At 54.3% G+C, this 17,736-nt stretch overlaps 1 protein-coding gene across 3 annotated transcripts in view; it reads right to left on the reverse strand.

Annotated features, from left to right (window-relative positions):
* The window catches only part of GNG7 (G protein subunit gamma 7), a 43,729-nt gene that overhangs the window by 24,810 nt on the left and 1,183 nt on the right, over window positions 1-17,736 (reverse strand). The window contains exon 2 of one of the 3 annotated variants that reach the window (XM_027705802.1): window positions 11,204-11,274. The exons of 1 other annotated variant lie outside the window; for it this stretch is intronic. The gene's annotated coding sequence lies outside the window, so the exon portion shown is untranslated. Of the gene's footprint in view, window positions 1-9,752; window positions 9,774-11,203; window positions 11,275-17,736 lie in introns of those variants that run through there. One more of the 3 variants, XM_027705801.1, reaches the window with a different exon arrangement.

The following is a 17,736-nucleotide window of genomic DNA, read 5'->3' on the forward strand; positions in this document are numbered from 1 at the left end:
CAGCTGGAATCACACGGCTCCCGGGGTCCCCCAGCTGGAATCACACGGCTCCTGGGGTCCCACAGCGAGTCCTGCCCGGGACAGTGCCATCCCCACAATCCCACCTGATAAACAAACAACTTTAAACCCCAGTAAACACTTCCCAGCTATTCTTAACCCGAGGGAACCGTGTGACTGAGCTCCCCCACCAGCCAGCCCCGGCTGTTCCCACGTGTCCCTCTGCCTGGGACACGCTGCTCTGGGATCCCGAGGCACTGCTGGCACAGGGGGGTGTTAAAATCCCTGCTGGGAGCAGCATGTGCAGGATCTGTGCAGCACCAGCCCTCCCCCAGGGCCGCAGGGATGGCCCCTGTGCAGCACCAGAGCTGCTCCTCATGCAGAGTTTTCCCAGAGAGACGTTTGTTTTCCCTCCTCTGCTCCCAAACAAGCCCGAATTAGATTTCTCCCGGGGGGGGCAAAAGGCCAAAATCCCCCACGTGAGGGCCGTGATTGGGATGGTGGCCGGTCCTTCCTCGGGAGTTGTTTGTCTCCACTCTCCATTTGTCATCCTCTCTCACAGAGCTCTGAGTCAGCCCCTGCTCCGCAGATGCCGCTGATAAAAAGCAGCTCCAGTTGGGAATATCAGCGGCCCTTTGCAGAACAAAGAGGAGCTCCAAAAATAAACCCCCCCGTGCGCTGGCTCCCGGGGGACTGTGCCAGAGAGGGCCTGGGGAGTGTCACTGCCTTCCCAGAGGGATAAACAGCCGTTTCTTTGGGATGCCCCTCCTGCGGGAGCAGCACCCGGGTTGTACCCCCATCCCAGGGGGTTCCTGTGGTCCTGGCACAAAAAATCCCACAGAGGGGGGAAAAGGGACGTGGAATCGTGGAATTGTTTAGGTTGGAACTCTTGAGACCAGAGCCCAGCTGTTCCCCCAGCACTGCCAAGGCCACCCATGTCCCCGAGTGCCACATCCAGACAGCTTTTAAAGCCCTGCAGGGATGGGGACTCCACTCCAGCCTGTGCCAGGGCTGGATAGCCCTTTCCAGGAAGGAATTTTCCCTAATATCCAACCTCACTATCACTTATTTTCCCCCACCAACCTCACACGGGTTGGATTTTTGCCACGTATCATTTTACAGAGCAGCACAAGCGAAGGAATTAACATTCACATGGACCAGCCACAGCAGAGAGCTCAGCCCTGGCCAGCTGGAACCTTGATCCCAGAGACCAGCAGCTTTCTCTGGAACAGGGATCCCACAAGCTTCAATAAAACAGCACCAACTGTGGGTGCCCTCAGCTCTGGCTGGGGATCAGTTTACCCCAGCAGCATTAAAGCAGATAAAAGAAGCCCTTCAGTGCATGTAAATAACCCTGCAAATTAAATCTGGGCGTGATTAAAAAGCTCCAGTGCTGATAAACCTCGGCGGCTCCAGGCAGGTCTCGCTGCTCCTCTCAGGCACATCTGGAGAACCAGCCTATTAAATCCACACAAAGGAAAGAAAAAAAACCCACCCAGAAAAGCCACAGTGACCCAGTTCAGGGTGTTCAGCTCTGCTGCTGCAGCGCAGCCTGTCCTGACCAGAGGCACAGCACGAGGAGCTGCTCCTGCCTCAGCCCCCCCTGTTGTTCCCTGGAACAATCCAACTGGTTCTGCACGATCCCACAATTACAACAGCCACAGGTGAGGGATCAAGAGCTGCTCTGCTCACCAGACACTGTGGTTTTACAAATCTTCCAGGTTCGGATTAGTTTGCATTTAATGTGTTTTAAAGCCACGGAGTTAAATGAAGAAATGGGGGAGTTTCCACCGAAACCGGTCAGGCTCCAAGCACACAGTTTCTGTCCACACAACCTCTGCAGCCCTGAGGCTGCCTCAGCCCAAAGATCCAGAGGGAAAAGCTGCTGATCCTGGCCAGCAGCCAGCAGGAGAGGCAGGAATACGTTCCAGCCAGCCCAGGTGGCCACAGCTACTGGTCTGAGCATTCCTAAAACCCCGGGATTGAAAATGGTTTGAGGCTCTTCCCTGATGGGCACTGGATCCTTCCAACACAGGAAACCAGGGATACAGCCCTCAACAGCTGGACAACATACCTGGAATATGGACCTGCACGGGAGGTCTGAGCCTGCTGGAATGGCCAATATAAGTGGGAAAGTGCTGGAAGCAGGAAAAGCAGGAATTGCAGATCTTCCCTTGCCCACCTGCCCTCCCAGCTAACCCCCCTTCCTTCCATCCCCTCTCCTGCTCTTCTCCTGCCTGGGCAGGAGGAAAGAGGGAAGATCAATCCTAAAGGAGCTTCCCTAATTAGCCAGAAATCCCCAGCAGAGCTCCCGAGTCTGACAGACAAATGTTTCTGAACCCACGGAAAAGGGAATGCTGTCTGTGGGAAAGGGGGATGGCAGGCACATCCAGGTGTCCTTCACACCCACAGCAGCCTTGGCTCTGTGCAGCCTCCATGGGAACCTCTGGAACACCCTGTGGAACACACACACCGTGTCCTGGGCACGGCATTAAAAGCTTCTCTTTTAGCCACAACAGGATTAATTGGCATTAAGGTTCGGGTGCATTGGAATGGTGGCTCTTCAAACCCAACTGTGCTCCCCAGACTGGGCTGGTGGGGCCTGGGAACTCCCCCTGAAGTCGTCCTGACCCAGTGAGGTCTTTCCCAGACGAGCTGCTCCAATATCTGGAGACCCATCCCAGTGCAGCCAGCTGGGAATGCAGTGGGAAAGCTGAGGCCAATTCCCCACAGCTTGGGAAAACAAAGAGGTGGCAACTCATTTAAGGAACAAACAGCAACATCCAAGACAGGCAGAGCAAAGGGAGCAGCGGGTCTGGGGGCCGTAGGAAGAGATTCCATGAGTAAAGTGAACCCCCCCAGTGCAGTTCCAGCGTTTCTGTCACGGCCAGATCGAGTATTTCACATCACTCCCAGCGATGACAGGGCAGATTTTGGGTGCTGATTGCACCCTCACTCCCTCAACACCCAGGGTGGATGAGGGCAGCCAGCCCCTGAACCCCTGCAGCAGCTCTCCCTGCTCCTTTTCCCATGAGTCAGCCAAATCCCAGACCCTGGATCATCCTGCCAGCTCTGGGAAGGTGGGAGCAGCAGGTGCAGGATGCACTCGGTGCTCCCAGTGCACCCCCTCCATCCCTTTATTTTTTGCAGTTTTGCTGCAAAAGGATGTTTTAGGGGTGACTCGTGACAGAATGTCACCAAGGAGCTGTTTGGTGTCTTTGCTACAGAGCAAATCTGTTCTCTGAACCCAAATATCCAACAAAGCAAACCTTTACTCTCAACCTTTGAGGCAAAGGTGTTTGTTTTAGAGCCTCGTCGTCTCCTCTCCTCTGCACTCAAGGAAAAATTCACCACCATGGGCTGCAGCTCATGGAAACCTGACCCAATTTCAGTCGATTTTTAGCCAAGTTTTAGTCTGACACAAACTCAAGAGGTGTCAAGAGGTAAAAGGAAAGGAGAAAACTGGGGGGAAAGAAACCCCACCAAGTCACAACCAAGCAGAGCATCTCCTGGTACCTGTGAGGGGACTGAAACCTGGACGAGGGCGCTGCAGGGAGAACCGGGACGTGGGCCAGGATCTTTTCTGCCATATTAAACTGGGATTACCTTCTCTGCCCCAAGGAAGTCCCCCCAGGCAGCCCCAGCTCGGCCTCTCCCTCGCTGGGTGCTGACAGAGGCTGATCCAGCCCAGGGGCTTTTGCAGATGCTGCAGAAATGAAATTCTTAGAAAAGCGTCTCGAGCTCAGGGGAAGGAGGAAAAGCTGGTTGGTGAGGTCGGGGTGCAGGGGAAGTGAAGGGAAGGGACATCAAAGGGTGGCCATCACCCACAAATTACACACTGTGGGGACAGCAATCCCGGGGATGAGAGGGACCTCCCGGAAAACCCGGAGTCATTCCCTGTTTGGGCTCAAATTAAACGTGGAGAAACAAGTCCTGCCCTGCTCCCAGTGCAGCTCAACTCTGAGCTGTGGCTGCTGAATTTTTTGGTTAAATATGAGCACAAATTCACCTGTCAGCTTGGCAGAAGGTGGCAGGACAGCCTGGTTTAGGACAGCCTGGTTTTGCCCAGCCCTTTTTCCAGGATCGAGGGGCTCCCAGCACACCTCCAGTGCCTCGGAACAGTCACCCTGCAGAGCCACAGTTAAAAAATAAGTGGGCCATGAGTAAGTCACTCTCCCCCTGTTTCAGAGCTCAGAGGAGAAGCTCAAGGACAAACCACAGACCTGAAGAATTCCTGCACCAACCTCTGCCACAGCTTCCCTGCCCCTGACCTCGGGAAAACCGACCTCCTGCTGCTGCTGCCAGGCCACTGGGAGTGTTAACAGAGCCCCCAGACAGAAAACAGGGTTTGTCACAGAGGAGACAGGATTCCTGTGGCGCTGATAAAGCTGGGAATGTGCTTGCACAAGGCCCAGCAGCTCCCCAGGAAACCCTTGGCACAGTGCACAGGTTGACAATTCCTTCCTGCATCACCTGCTGCGAGGTCTCACCGTGTCAGGAACTTCAGAGCCCCCAAAAACCCACCCCAGGCTTTGGAAGGTGCAGCCCCTGGTGAGGAGGGGGCTGAGGAACAAAACCCCTGCTCCAGACAGCCCAGAGGTCAGAATTACCCAAGGGCTGGAATTATGTAAGAGTTGGAATTACCTAAAGGCTGGAATTACAGCTCATTCCACGTGTTTGCAGACCGAGGAACCACTTCTGCTGAACCCAAGGTTTTACTAAAAATTAAGAATAACTTTCACTCCCCAGCTGCTCCCAGCACAGCAGCCAGGACACAGAATCCCTCAGGATCGTGTCCCCCCCCATCCAAGGGCAGGACAAGCCCCCAGCCCTCCCCCAGGGCAGCTCCTTCACCTGGGACAACCCAATCCCCAAAAAACCCCGGGATTTCTGCCCTCTGAGCTAAATCTGCTTTGTTTTTAACAGAACCCAGGCCTTTTGGGGACAGCCTCAAAACACTCCCTCGTGCCAAAGCATGCCATGGGAGACCTGAGCTTCCCAAAGCTCGTGTCCCCAGGGCCAACCCCCAGCTCAGGGTGGGATTGGGAGCACCCCAGGGCAAAGGTTTTCATCCTGCCAACATTTTGTGCTGATCAGCTCGAGTGCAAGAGCTCAGGAGAAAGAAGAAGGGTTTGTTGTTGTTTTTTTTCCTGCTGCTGCCCCAAAAGCTCCCAGTTTGTTTGCCACAACCACTTCCCTCGGAGTGCCAGAGGAAGGAGGAGCTGCAGGACAGGTTTGAGAGGCAAAGACCTGGAAGAGCAGCTGAGGTGACTCGTGGGTTTTTCTTTCCACCCTGAAAGCCAAGAGAGCCTGAGAAATCACTTCCCCCCTGATTCTGGATCCTGTTACAGCCAGTTCCTCACTGACAGCACGTGCCCTTCAGCAGAGCTCTGCAGGACCCCCCTGTCCCTTCTCCAGGTCCAAATCAGGCAGGAATTCCGTGTGCTGCGGATGTTTGGCAATCCCAGTGCCCACATCGATCCGGAGCAGTGGGTGTGACAGGGAAAGGAGAGGAATTCCTGGCAGCAGGGCCACTCCTGCTGGCACAGCCCCACAGCCAGAGCAGCCTTTATAAGGAAATTCCTGGGCTGGAACTGCCTGTCCTCATCTCCCTGAGGGTTTGGGGGGTTTAATTCCACTGCAGGTGCTCCACAAAGCAGCTCCCAGCAGGTGTTTTGAACGGAACCAAAGCCACCCCCAGACGGGGGAATATCTGCAGGAACACCAAACCAGGCTGGAGATCTGCCCTGGGAATAAAATCCTGGAATGGTTTGGGTTGGGAGGGACTTTAGTCCCATCCAGTCCCACCCCCTGCCATGGGCAGAGACACCTTCCACCAGCCCAGGGTGCTCCAAGCTCCATCCACAAACCAAGCATCCCTTCAGCTCTGAGCTGCTGGAGCCAAGACCCAGAAGCAGCAAAGAATTCCCAGGGGATTCAGGCCTGAGAGGCTCCTGGTAGAGATGATGTAACGTGATTAAATCAGGCTTTGTCCAACAGAATTGGCTATTAAGGGTCAGGGACCTGCTGGGACTGCCTGGAATGGATCCCATTCCGTCATCAGGTGATGGGAACACTCGAACAGGAGCTTCCCAGGAAAGTTCAAGTCCTTCATTTGTTTGTCCTGGGAGTGCCTGTTCCTTCCCACCAATGATTTACTGCTCCTGGCCACACAGAAACCCCACATTTATCAAAACCTCCCTAGATAAATAATTCTAACAGTGGTGTCTCAGTCCAAGTCCAGCTCGGGCTGGGGGCACCAGGCTCAGAATGACACCACAGACACCGAGGGACGGGATGGACTGTCCAGTTTGTGGAGCTGGATTGGGGTTTTTCCCCTCCCCCCAAAGGTTGCTCTGACCTGGGGCACGTGGGGTTTGTTTCTATCAAATAATTACCAAAGCTGGTATAGAAGCACAACACCCAAACTAATCCCTGGCTGATTTCTCTCTCTCTCTGGACACTTTTGCACACACAAATTTTCCTCGTGGGCTGGGGCTGGACTGGCAGAAAAGCTGAACTCTACGGAAAGAACAGCTCAGGGATGAGCTCCTGTGCACCCAGAGCAAAGGAGAATCCCAAACCAGGGATTCCTCCACTCCAACTGCCATCAAGACTTAAAAAAAAAGCAACTTTCCTTTCAGGCTTTTAACTGAAATAGCTGAGTGTTTAATCAGCAAACTGCAGTGCCTTTCCTGAATCCAGTGGTATTTGGGGATTCCAGATGAGTTCCACTGAGCTCCAGCAACAACCAGCCAATATCCAATTTTATTTCAGTGACCAAGACTGAACTCTGCAGAGGGCGGGGGCTGGAGGTGCAGCTCATAAAGGTGTCTGGGAGCCCCAGACAGGGCTGGGAGTCAAATCTGAAACAAATCCCAAGCAAAGGAGCTGGTGCAGAGGAGCAGAGGAATGTTGGCCTCAGGACCCAGGAATGTGAGCCTGTCCAGACTGCAGCTGGATGGGATGGGAAACCAGCTGGGAAAGATGGGAATTCAGTGCTGCTCGGGGAATTCTACATATTTTATACACTCAGAAAAACCAGCTAAAGGACAAGCAGAGCTGTTTGATGACAGTTTGTCTCTGCAGTGTGACAGCACAAATTCACCGAGGTCCAGGTGAGAGTGAGGGTTCCACACCAGGCAGCTGAAGGAATCAGGTGCAAAAACAACTGAAAGTTGGCTTATTCACCTAAATCATTCACCCAAACACCCTGTGCCCTTCCAGCAATCTGCACTTCCAACAGATCGAGTTTCCCAGCAGGACAGAGCCCCTCCCAGCAGGACAGAGCCCTTCCCAGCAGGACAGAGCCCTCCCCAGCCTGTCTGCAAGTTCACACTGCTCTTCCAGGCAGCCCCAGCCAGGGTTTCCTATCTGACCAGAAAAGGCTCAGGTTAACAATCCCACTAAGCATTTTTTTTTTCCCCACAGCGACAGAAAAGTGCTTTGACAGCTCTGAACTTCAGAGAATTCACAACCAGCCCCAGAGCTGGGGAGCTCAGGGCAGCTCAGGGGCTCCTGGAGAACACAGGGCACCTCCAGCACCTTCCCAAAAAACAGCCCCCAGTGGGGGATTTTTATGGCCTGCACCTGGGTGTCAGCACAGCCCCTCAGCAAACAGCACAGGGCAATGTCCTGGCTGTCCAGAACGTCACAAGCAGGAGCTCAGGGTTTGCTCAGCCCTGAGTAACTCAGGCAGCTCCGGGTTGGAGCCGACGCAGGCGAACCCTGGCAGAGCAGCTCTGCAGCTGGAACCAGGAGATACCAGTGTTTGCAGGGATAGATTGGTGTTTACCCAGCACTCAGGTGTTCCCGAGGAAAGGCTGGGCTGACTCAGCCTGGCCTTTTGCCAGAGCAAACCTCAGGGACCCCCTTTTCCCCTTCCCAGGTCTCCGGCGCTCCTCGACCACGGCTCTTCCCTCAAACACTTCAGGCTGTTCCCTGCGGTCCCAGAGCAGCAGGAGGGGAAGGCAGGCTGTGTTTCTGGGGAGAGGAAAGCCCCAGGGGCTGTGGGGAGGGGGGAAGGTTTGCTGGGTGTGCAGGTGGAGTGTGGGAGGGCAGGAAGGACAAACCCCAGAGCCAGTAAGATCTGAGTCAGCACCCGCCTCATTATCTGAGATCTCTGAGCAGAGCTGGTGAGACACCCGAGCAGCTGAGCTGGAGAGGGTTCACAGCCCTGCAAGGGGTTGGATTTGAGCTCCTGCAGGAGCACAGACGAGGGGGAGGCTGCAGGGAAAGGTCACGGCTGTGATCACCGGCGGCGTAACCGGGGGCTGCCGCTCGCCCCGGAGCTGCAGGGGCCAAGGACAGAATTCCCACGCAGGAAGGGACGGGATCACAGCCCACACCACGGCAAGGGAGAGTCCCAGCCAGCACAGGGTCAAGTCTCACTGCTGGCTGTGGATGCCAGGGAGAGCGGGCAGAGCCCAGAGCTCTGCAGCAGCACAGGGTGCAGCCACCCCCTCCCCTGAGAACTGCCCTGGGAGGATCAACTGTGCCCCAAAATAAACAATGCTGGGGAAAACAGGAGCAGTGCTGCAACTTAAACAAACAAACAGACCAACAAAACACAGATTTCTTCCCTTTCTTAGGCAAGGAACAGAAGCAGCAAGGCTGGTTGGTAGCAACAGGCTGAAGGGCCACCATGAAGGAACCCGACCAACCGCCTTGGCCCTGCTTTTCCATGATCCAACATCACCCCATGTAGGGGTTTCTGAGCCATTCTGCAGCACATTCAAGCTGATTCCCAGAAAATCACGTGCCTGCACAGTGAGTTCAGGACTAGGAAGCCTTCCAATGTTTTCCTGAGAAGGGCTGTGCTCACCACGCAGCGCTCACAGCCATTCCAAAGCCCCGCTGGGCGCCCGCCAAATCCTGACCTAAGGAGCAGCTCAGGAAGCTGCCAGTCATCCCTTCCCAGCTCTTTGTGTGCTCTGAGGCTGGAGGAGTCTAAAGTAGCTTCAGGCCGGGGGCAGGAGGACAGATTTTAGTGACAGAACCCACAGCATAAAACACTGGAGGAGCATTTGTGGTCAGAAATTTGGGCTCATGGGACAAGAGCACGACAAGGGCCTCTCTGGGGATTGCTGCACGAATAACTCCACAGTCATCGGGGCTGAAAGGCTCTTTGAACTCCTCTGTGAAAAAAAAGAAAGAGTGCAAATGCCACAGCCGTTTCCAAACCCCTCTGGACAGTCAGTGATGATCCATTCCCACCTCCTCCAGCCCAGGGGGTGAGTCACAGCGAGCGGGGCAACACCTCCGTGCAGAGCTGACAGCACCAGGTCACTGCACCCTCCAACCCTCCCCTGCCCCGGGGGGGGGACACTTCAAACTCACTTCTGGTGCTCAGAGACCACAAAACGCCTGTTGAGTCTGTGCAATCACGTTATAAAATATGTACAACATGTATTTATTAGCCCCCACGTCGCTGCCTGCGCAGGCAGCAGCGACAGGCACAAGAGCTACTGGCTCTAAAGCTTTTTAATTGCACAATTCCAGCTCTTTACCCAGCCTGTCTCCCTCTCCTGCTGCACATCTGGGCAGCTGGAAGGCCAAAAGCACTCGGTCTGTGCTGATCAGCACCTCCAAGGGGGAAAAAGAAAAAAAAATCCCACCTCCAGGGCAAGGCAGCTGGAAGGCACCCAAAAGGCTGGTTTAGCATGAAACAGCACCTTATTTAGACAATCTGAAGAATGTTTCAGAGGGGCACCACGGCTGGGAATTTGCATAATGGGTGTCTGTATCTTGCTTACCTAACAGGAGAAGAATCCTGTCTGTCAGTAAGTCTAGACTGTGGTGTTGAATCCAGGGAATCTCCCGGCCAGGAATAACACGGGGGTGCAGGGCAGGGTGCTGCCATCTGCTGACACCCACGCTGGTGGCTGCAACTGGGATTCCTGGGGAGTCTCTGGGCCGGGGTCGCCCTGCAGAGCTCGGCTCAGCGCTGAGAGCGATGAGGAACATCCCTCCTCATCCTCCCGGCGAAACCTCTTCCCCGAGCTCCGGGGAGCCCCGGTGTCCCCGCAGAGCCTCACCCCGCTGGGCTGGCACGACCACACTTGGCCGCAATCAAAGCCCCGGGAGCCCGGTAGGTTCTTTTATTAACGGAATATCCATTAATTAATATTAAAATCAAGGCACCACAATGGAGCCCCTCGGGCGGCCCAACACCGCCCTCTGCCGCCCGCGGCGGGAACTGCAGGCGCTCGCTCGGGGGCAGTTTCCCCTCCCCAAAAAAATGGGTTTTAGAGGATTCGACACCCAAAATGCACAACTGCGTGTTTAACCGTCATTCCCACCCCCGAAAGCGCCGCTGGGACAAACACGGAAACACAGAACGGGTGGCTTTGGAGTCACATGGATCTCAGCTCGTCGGAGTGACTCAAGAACAGCAACTGCTCCCCATCATCATCATCGTCATCGTCATCGTCATCCAAGCTTCCTCCAGCCGCAAAGCAGCACCAGCCTGACCCTGCTGCTTCCCAAAGCTCCTGTGGGGAGGTCACACGCCCCCCAAAAACAGGGTGGGCTGAAACACGGGCTCAGCCTCCTGCCCCTTCGTTCCCGTGGGGGCATGAACAGAATCCAGGAACAGAATCTGGGTACTCCAGTGCTCTGAGGCTCTGGAACAACCAACTACGTGAGCAAGACACAATTTCCAGCTCTGGGTCTGTCACCTCACCAAGGCTGAGCTCCTTCACCTTCCTGGTACCTCACACAGGGCGGGGAATACGGGATTTCACAATATTTTTGATAAAAAACACAAATCACTTTATCCAGGATGAAAAGCCATTCCCGGCAGCCTCTGCTGCCCCACACACCCCAGTTTGCTCCAGCAAACCTCCAGGAGAAAGGAAATAACCTCCTTCTCCAGCTCCAGCAGCCAGAGCTTCCCCTGGTCCCACACCTCCCACTGCTGCTGACTAAGGGACACGCTCTCCTCTGGAATCCAGGGATGTGGAATCCAGGGATGTCCCTCCCTAATTAAGGAGGTGATCAGCGTTGCATAACGAGGCTCCACTTGGGCAGTGGATCACCACAGAGCAGCACCCGGAGTCAGCCCCTCCAAATCCCACCTGTGGCTGGGCAAATCCCTCAGCCAGCCCTGCTGGGGCACTTTTGGTAAAAACCAAACCACCAGTGAAGGTAAATTAACAGTGAAATGGTACTTTTGAGGGCAAAAGCACAAGTTGTCCTTGCTCACCTTCCTACTGCCACACAGCAGGCTCGGCCACCGTCCCGTCGGGCACTGCCAGGGATCCTGGTTGGCTCCTCCTGCCAAGGAAACGGGAATTCAGGAGTTCCATCATGGACACAGATGGTGCATTATCAGTGGAGTCATAATTTGGAATATTTACTCCACTGACTGCAGCTCCATCCCAGCAACACTGAGCAATAACCGCTGCACGACTCTGCTCTGACTGACATCCAAGGGATTCACTGGAAAATTAGGGATGATATCAACTATCAGTAATAACAGGGAACCCATTTTCCCCTGTTTTTATAAGCAACACCCACGACCTGGAGGTCAGGCTCTGGATTCCAGACACTGAACCTGAACATGGCACCTGAGACTGGAGTGAAGCTTCTGCTGCTGGACGAGAGGGCACTGAAATATTTGGCTCTAGATTTCACCTGGGGGGGAATCAAGGAGAGGGAGAGGTGTTTGCATCATTTTATAGGGAAATGAGGAGAAGGAGAGGTGTTTGCATCATTTTTGGGGGGAATGCAGACAGGGAGAGGCGTTTGCCCCGTTTCTGGGGGGGGGATGCAGAGTGTTTTAGCCCAGAGCCCTCTGCCTAAACACACACTGGCAAATCCAGTATCCAAGAAAACACAAAAGCAGGGAGCAGGAACGAGCTGGCCCCGAGAGAGCCTCAGCAGCACCCTGAGAACCCCACGTGCTGCCCCCCCTGCTCCCAGCACGGCCCCTTCCTGCTTACCAGTAAAACCATTGCTCAACCCTGCTGGCCAGCCCAGCTCACCACGCTGAAGTCAGAGCTGGGAGCCAGAGAAGGACGAATTCCAAGAACCCATCGAAGCTGAAATCCAACCCTGCTTGTTTTCTCCACTCGCTGTCTGAACACAAACAATTTTTATTTTTTTTTTTTTTTTAGGAAGGAGTAAAACCCACGTCACTGACTCTGTGCTGGGGTTCAGGCCAGGCCTCGCTGGCCCCTTTCACCTCCTTCTGCTCCAGATTGCAGCAAACCAAGGGGTGAGGAACAGCCCTCGTGCCAAAACAAGCATTTTAAAGGTTTTTTTGTTTTGTTTTGTTTTTTTCTTTTTTAAATGGGAATTTTCACAAATGCCACATTCCAAACAAGTGAATCGGTGCCAGCTACGCACGGAAATATGAAGGTGAGAGCAGGAAAAAAAGCTTTACTATCAAACACAGGAGCTTGGGTCAGGTCAGGAGACCAAAAAGCAGGTTTGGAATTGGGCTCAGAATGGATCCCAGTCCACCACTGAGCCATTCCTCAGGATCACAGAATCCTGGGATGGTTTGGGCAGGATTAAAGCCCGTCTCATCCCACGCCCTGCCCTGGGCAGGGACACCTTCCACCAGCCCAGGCTGCTCCAGGCCCTGTCCAACCTGGCCTTGGACACTTCCAGCCATTCCCTCTGCTCCAGGAGACTTTTCCACAGCACATGTTGATCCAAGGAGCCCCTGGAGCTGGGGAGGCTTTAGCTGGATTTGGGGAGGGCAGGTGGAGAGGAGCCCAAAACAGCAGCTGGGGCCTCGCTCGCGGTGACCATTCCTGCTGGAGCAGCACAGCCCTGCCTGGTCCCCCTGGGAATGCTGTCACAAACCCAAAGGGACCGGAATTCGGGGGAATTTATCAACAGAATCCACTATGGAGACAGGGAGGGAGCAGGGACAGGAGTGTGGGGCTGGAAAACAAGTGCAGCAGCACCTGGAGGGTCCCACAGGCCACCAGGAACAAGGGAAAACAGTCAGCCTTGAGCTGCAATCCCACCCCACTGCCTCCCAGCTCTCCCAGGTCTTAGAGGGCTTTTCCAACTCAAATTATGCCATAAATGCCAAGCTGCTGCAGGAATCAGCCACCACCTCCACACTGCAGGAGAGCTCAACACCTCAGCCAGACACAAACCACCCAAAATCCAATCTACCTTCTGACTAAACGAAGCCTTGAAGCTGCAGCTGAACCGAAACTCTGCAGTGACAACACACATTCCTTATTTGGATTGGTCTTCCTTGAAATCTGTCACTTTTGGAGCTCTGTTCCTTTCCTTCCTCTTTAAAAGCAACCCAGGGACTCCTGCAGTGCCAGTGCTTAGATTTTAGATCAGTCCCATGGCAGAGCCCCCTCCTCTCTGCAGAGCCCCCAGAGCTCCCCAGCAGCGTTCCCTGTGAACAGGCAGTGTCCACAGGAAGGGGGGAATAAACAACCCAGCAACTTTCCAGTGGAACATGATCCCATCCTCGGCTCCCCGCAGGAGCGAGCCCGTTGTTTACAGCCCTTGCAGGATCCCACTCCAGGGGCTGAGCTGTTCCTGCTCCAAGAGGGAAAACAAGCCTGACCTCAGCGTGCTGGAATAAACTCTGCCCCCTCCTTCCTTCCACGCTTCTCCCAGTGCAAAGGTGAGGAACACGATATCCCACAGCCTGACCCCACCGGTGTTTACTGACACAACCACGCCAAGGAGGGGAACTGCCTGGACACGCTCCTGCTGCCATCCACCCGGAATTCCCGGCTGGAGAAGGGCCCTCAGCGAGGCAGCTGGGCCCGGGCACCCTGAGCTGGCAGCTGAGCTCATCCCTGGCCGGGCAGGGACACTCTCCAGGCTCCTGGGGATCAGCAGCTGCAGTTTCCTCCGGGAGGGGATGTTGTGCAGCAGCAGCTCGGAGCATGAGGGTCCTGCACAGCTCAGGGAGGCTCAGCATGAGGGTCCTGCACAACTCAGGGAGGATCAGTATGAGGGTCCTGCACAGCTCAGGGAGACTCAGCCCCCTCGGCAGGAACAGCAGCTCATCCTGGGAATGTGCCACTCCAACAGGTTTGGGAAGAGCCTTGCTGTGCCCAGGACTTCGTTGTGCCCAGGCCTTTGCCGGTGCTGCCGTGGCTTCCAGGGATACCTTAGAGCAGGGTGTGGGCAGCAGGGAGGGGAATTCCTTCCCCAACTGACTGGAAGCAGCAACAGTTGGTAATGCAAAGCATCCCTGCAGCTGCCAACGCGGTCCGGGCAAGGCTGGAAGGAAATGGGATCCTCCATCCTGGCCCACCGGAACCCTCATGGTGCCAGGAACCCCAGGGGGGCACCAGGGCCCTTCCAGGAGGGACTTCCAGCTCCCTGGCAGCAGGAATTGCTGCTGTGCTCCCCTCAGACACAGCAGGTCGTGGAGCGGGTGGGGGGCCAATGCCATCAACTATTCCGGCTGGGATCCATCAAAAGCTCCGTGGAAAGATCAGGGAGCGCCCAGGAACACCAGATCCAGGCTCAGGTGGCTGCTGGGCCTGCTGCTGGGCCTTCACATTGTCAAAGGCTGGTTCAACACGTGAAAAAACCATAAAAACCCAAGGCCCTGCGTTCTGATGGGGAACAGAACTCCAGCATTCCCACCACATCCCAGGAAGCCCCATGTGCCAGGCAGGAATGATGGCTCAGTGTTCCTGACAAACTCAAGGCTCAGGGCACCTGGAGGTGTCACAGAGCCAGAGGCTCCTTTCAGGTGCCCCCTGAGCCTCCTTTTCTCCAGGCTGAGCCCCCCCAGCTGCTCCTGCTGCTCCAGCCCCTTCCCAGCTCCGCTCCCTTCCCTGGCCATGCTCCAGCCCCTCAGCGTCAGATCCACCTCAAAAGGAGAGAACCTTAATGGGATAAGCAAGGGTTTAATTCTGCTTTAATTCTGCCACTCAGCACTCCAATAATAGCAACAGATCTAGGTCCAGAGCTGGACTCGTCACATCCCTAAAAATACCCGCCTAAAAATAGCAAATTATCAAACAATTGCACCCGGGCAACCAACACAAAATATCCACGGCAAAGGCAGAGCTTTAGAGTTTTAACTTTTCCCCACTAACTCCTCCAAGGGATGAGCAGATCCTGTTTCCCTGTGCCCTTTTCCAGCACACAGCCCAGGGTTTTTGCTGGGCAACAGCTGCCACAGCCAGCACACATTTGCTTTTGGAAGCACGTTGCTAATTGGGAAGTCTGCGCTGGCAACTTGCTCTGGAACGTTTTTTTAAGGCCTAAAAAGGGAAGGCTTGGAGGAGAAGAAAGTAAAAAGGGCCTGAAAGTGCTTCACACCTCCAGGGATCTGTGCTTGAGGCTGGAGAGCTGCAGAAATCCTCTGACAGGACCCGTGTGGCCACACTTGGCACTTTAAAGTCCCTCCACAAAGGCAAATCCTGCCCAGCAGCTGCTCCTGGGATCCTCCAAGCAGAGCAGGGGGAGCACTGCTGGGAGACAGGGGACAGCCCAGCACCCCAATTTCACACCCAGGGCACCTGTCACGGGTGCTTTCATGTGGGGGAAGGTCCTGGATAAAAAAAAAAAGTAATTCAGAACTGAATTTTAAGTGTGAAATGCCTTAAACAGCTGTGGATCCGAGGAAAAGGAGCAGCTCAGCCCGGTCCAGCAGCACCACACTTCCACACCCAGCCAGGCCGGGATATTCCAAAGGATCATTCCAACCCACTGGACGCATTCCTGGTTTTTCCTCTGAGCAAAGGAGGGAAAAGTCTAAAAAGGAGCCCTGCAGACAGCATTCCATCAGCAGGAGCCCATTCCTGAGGGAAACGGGACAAAGTGACTCCTCAGGAAATATCTGGGGCTCCAGCTCTGCTCCAGCAGCACCTCCCAAAAACCCTTCCAGAGCTCCAGGGACAAGGGGCCATGGAAACAACGGGGCTCGTGCAGTGGGAATGGGGCTATTTTTAAAGGGCTGGCTTATGGGATGCCAATTTCCTGAAGCTGCTTGGAAAAACAGATTTAAAGTGTACAAACACTAATGGAACACACTGTGCTCCAGCAGCAGCTCCTTCTCCCGGGGATGCACCAGGGATGAGTTTGAGTTTCCAACCTCCCCCCCCCATCCAAAAAATCACCTTTTCCTCCTTTCAGAGGGCAAAACAGCAACCAAAAAAAAAAATCTGTGTGGCCGCAGTAAAAGATGGTTGTGAAGTTTTATCCTTTAAAAAACCCTCCAGTTTTAGCAAATGCCTCCAGCTGTTCTGAAAAGATCAAACCAGGGACAATCCCATTCCCTGCTCTGGGGACACTGAGGTTTAACACAATTAGATCAGCAACACGAGATCTTTTATATCCCTGACAGCCTCCCAAAAATTGTAGGAATTTTAAAATCTACACCAACTTAACAACTGCTTGGAACAGGAAGAGGAGGTGAAAGAGGATCCACCTGAATTCCTTACACTGTAAATACCAGAGTGGAGCACAGATGGGATGCTGAGGTTTGGAATTCCTGGAGTGCCATCACAAAAGCCAGCAGGAATTTGCTTTGCAATGTTCTGAGGAGCAGCTGAAGGCTGTAAGGCACAGCTATTCCATGGGGCTGCTCCCATAATTCTGCCCCAGCAAAACAACATCAAAACGGGCTGCTCACTTCAAATCACTAAAAACACCACAGAAAAAAAATAATCCTGATAAATCATCCATGCTTCTAAATGCATAAAGGGGGATCCTCCCCCTTTCCTTCCAGCTGGGAGAAGTTCACCTTGTTCTGCCACCATGGAAAACAGGGAAAGAAAAAACACAATGTCCTGAGGAAGGATTTGGAATCAAGGTTATAGTTTTGGTTTAAATGTGGCTGTTTCTCCTGGGATAAGTTTTCACCTCAAAGCAGCTTCTGAGGTTATTTCAATGTGCTTTCATGTTACACAAGTGCCCTACATTTTCCAGGGAGGATCAGCAATTTTATACAGCCAATTAGTTAAAAAATTAAATGCCACAATGACCCCTGGGAAACAGGAAGCTCTTGATCTGTCAGTGATTGCCAGGCCAGGGTAGCATCACTCCTGCAGGACACAAATCACCAATAAAGGGGCCTTCATGTAACTGGGCAAGAACTGAGAGCATTAAAAGCTGCTCCTAAATAACAGAGAGGTGTGTGAGAGCCCTGACTGGCACAAAAAAAATCAGAATCACAGGATAATTGATGCTGGAAAAGCCCTCCAAGGTCACTGTGTCCCCCCTGTGCCCGATGCCCACCTTGTCACCCAGCCCAGAGCACTCAGTGCCACCTCCAGTCCTTCCTTGGGCACCTCTAGGGATGGGGACTCCAAACCTCCCTGGGCAGCCCCTCCCGATGCCTGACCACCCTTTCCATGAGGAAATTCCTCCTGGTGTCCAATCTGGACCTCCCCTGGCACCACTTGAAGCCGTTCCCTCTTGTCCTGTTGTTCCCTGGGAGCAGAGCCCGACCCCCCCTTGGCTCCCCACTCCTGTCAGGTCCCCCCTGAGCCCTTCTGAGCCCCCTGGGCCAGGGAGATGCTTCCACAAAAACCTGCCTCTGGATGAACAGGGATCTGCTTTGAGAGCCGGCACAAGCCTTTCCCTTTCAGTGCTCTCAGGCCAAACGAGACAACAGAACAACCTCCAGGAGTTCTCCTTCTGTCCGGGTTTTCTCCTGGTTTTCTCCCGGATTCCTCACGTTTTGGATTCAACCTCTGGGTGCCTGTGACTCACAGCAGCACTCCAGGGGATCCCACCACATCCACATCCACATCCACATCCACATCCACATCCACATCCACA

This window comes from Neopelma chrysocephalum, unplaced genomic scaffold (genome assembly GCF_003984885.1).
Source record: "Neopelma chrysocephalum unplaced genomic scaffold, ASM398488v2 Primary Assembly neopelma1_348, whole genome shotgun sequence".
Taxonomy (NCBI): domain Eukaryota; kingdom Metazoa; phylum Chordata; class Aves; order Passeriformes; family Pipridae; genus Neopelma; species Neopelma chrysocephalum.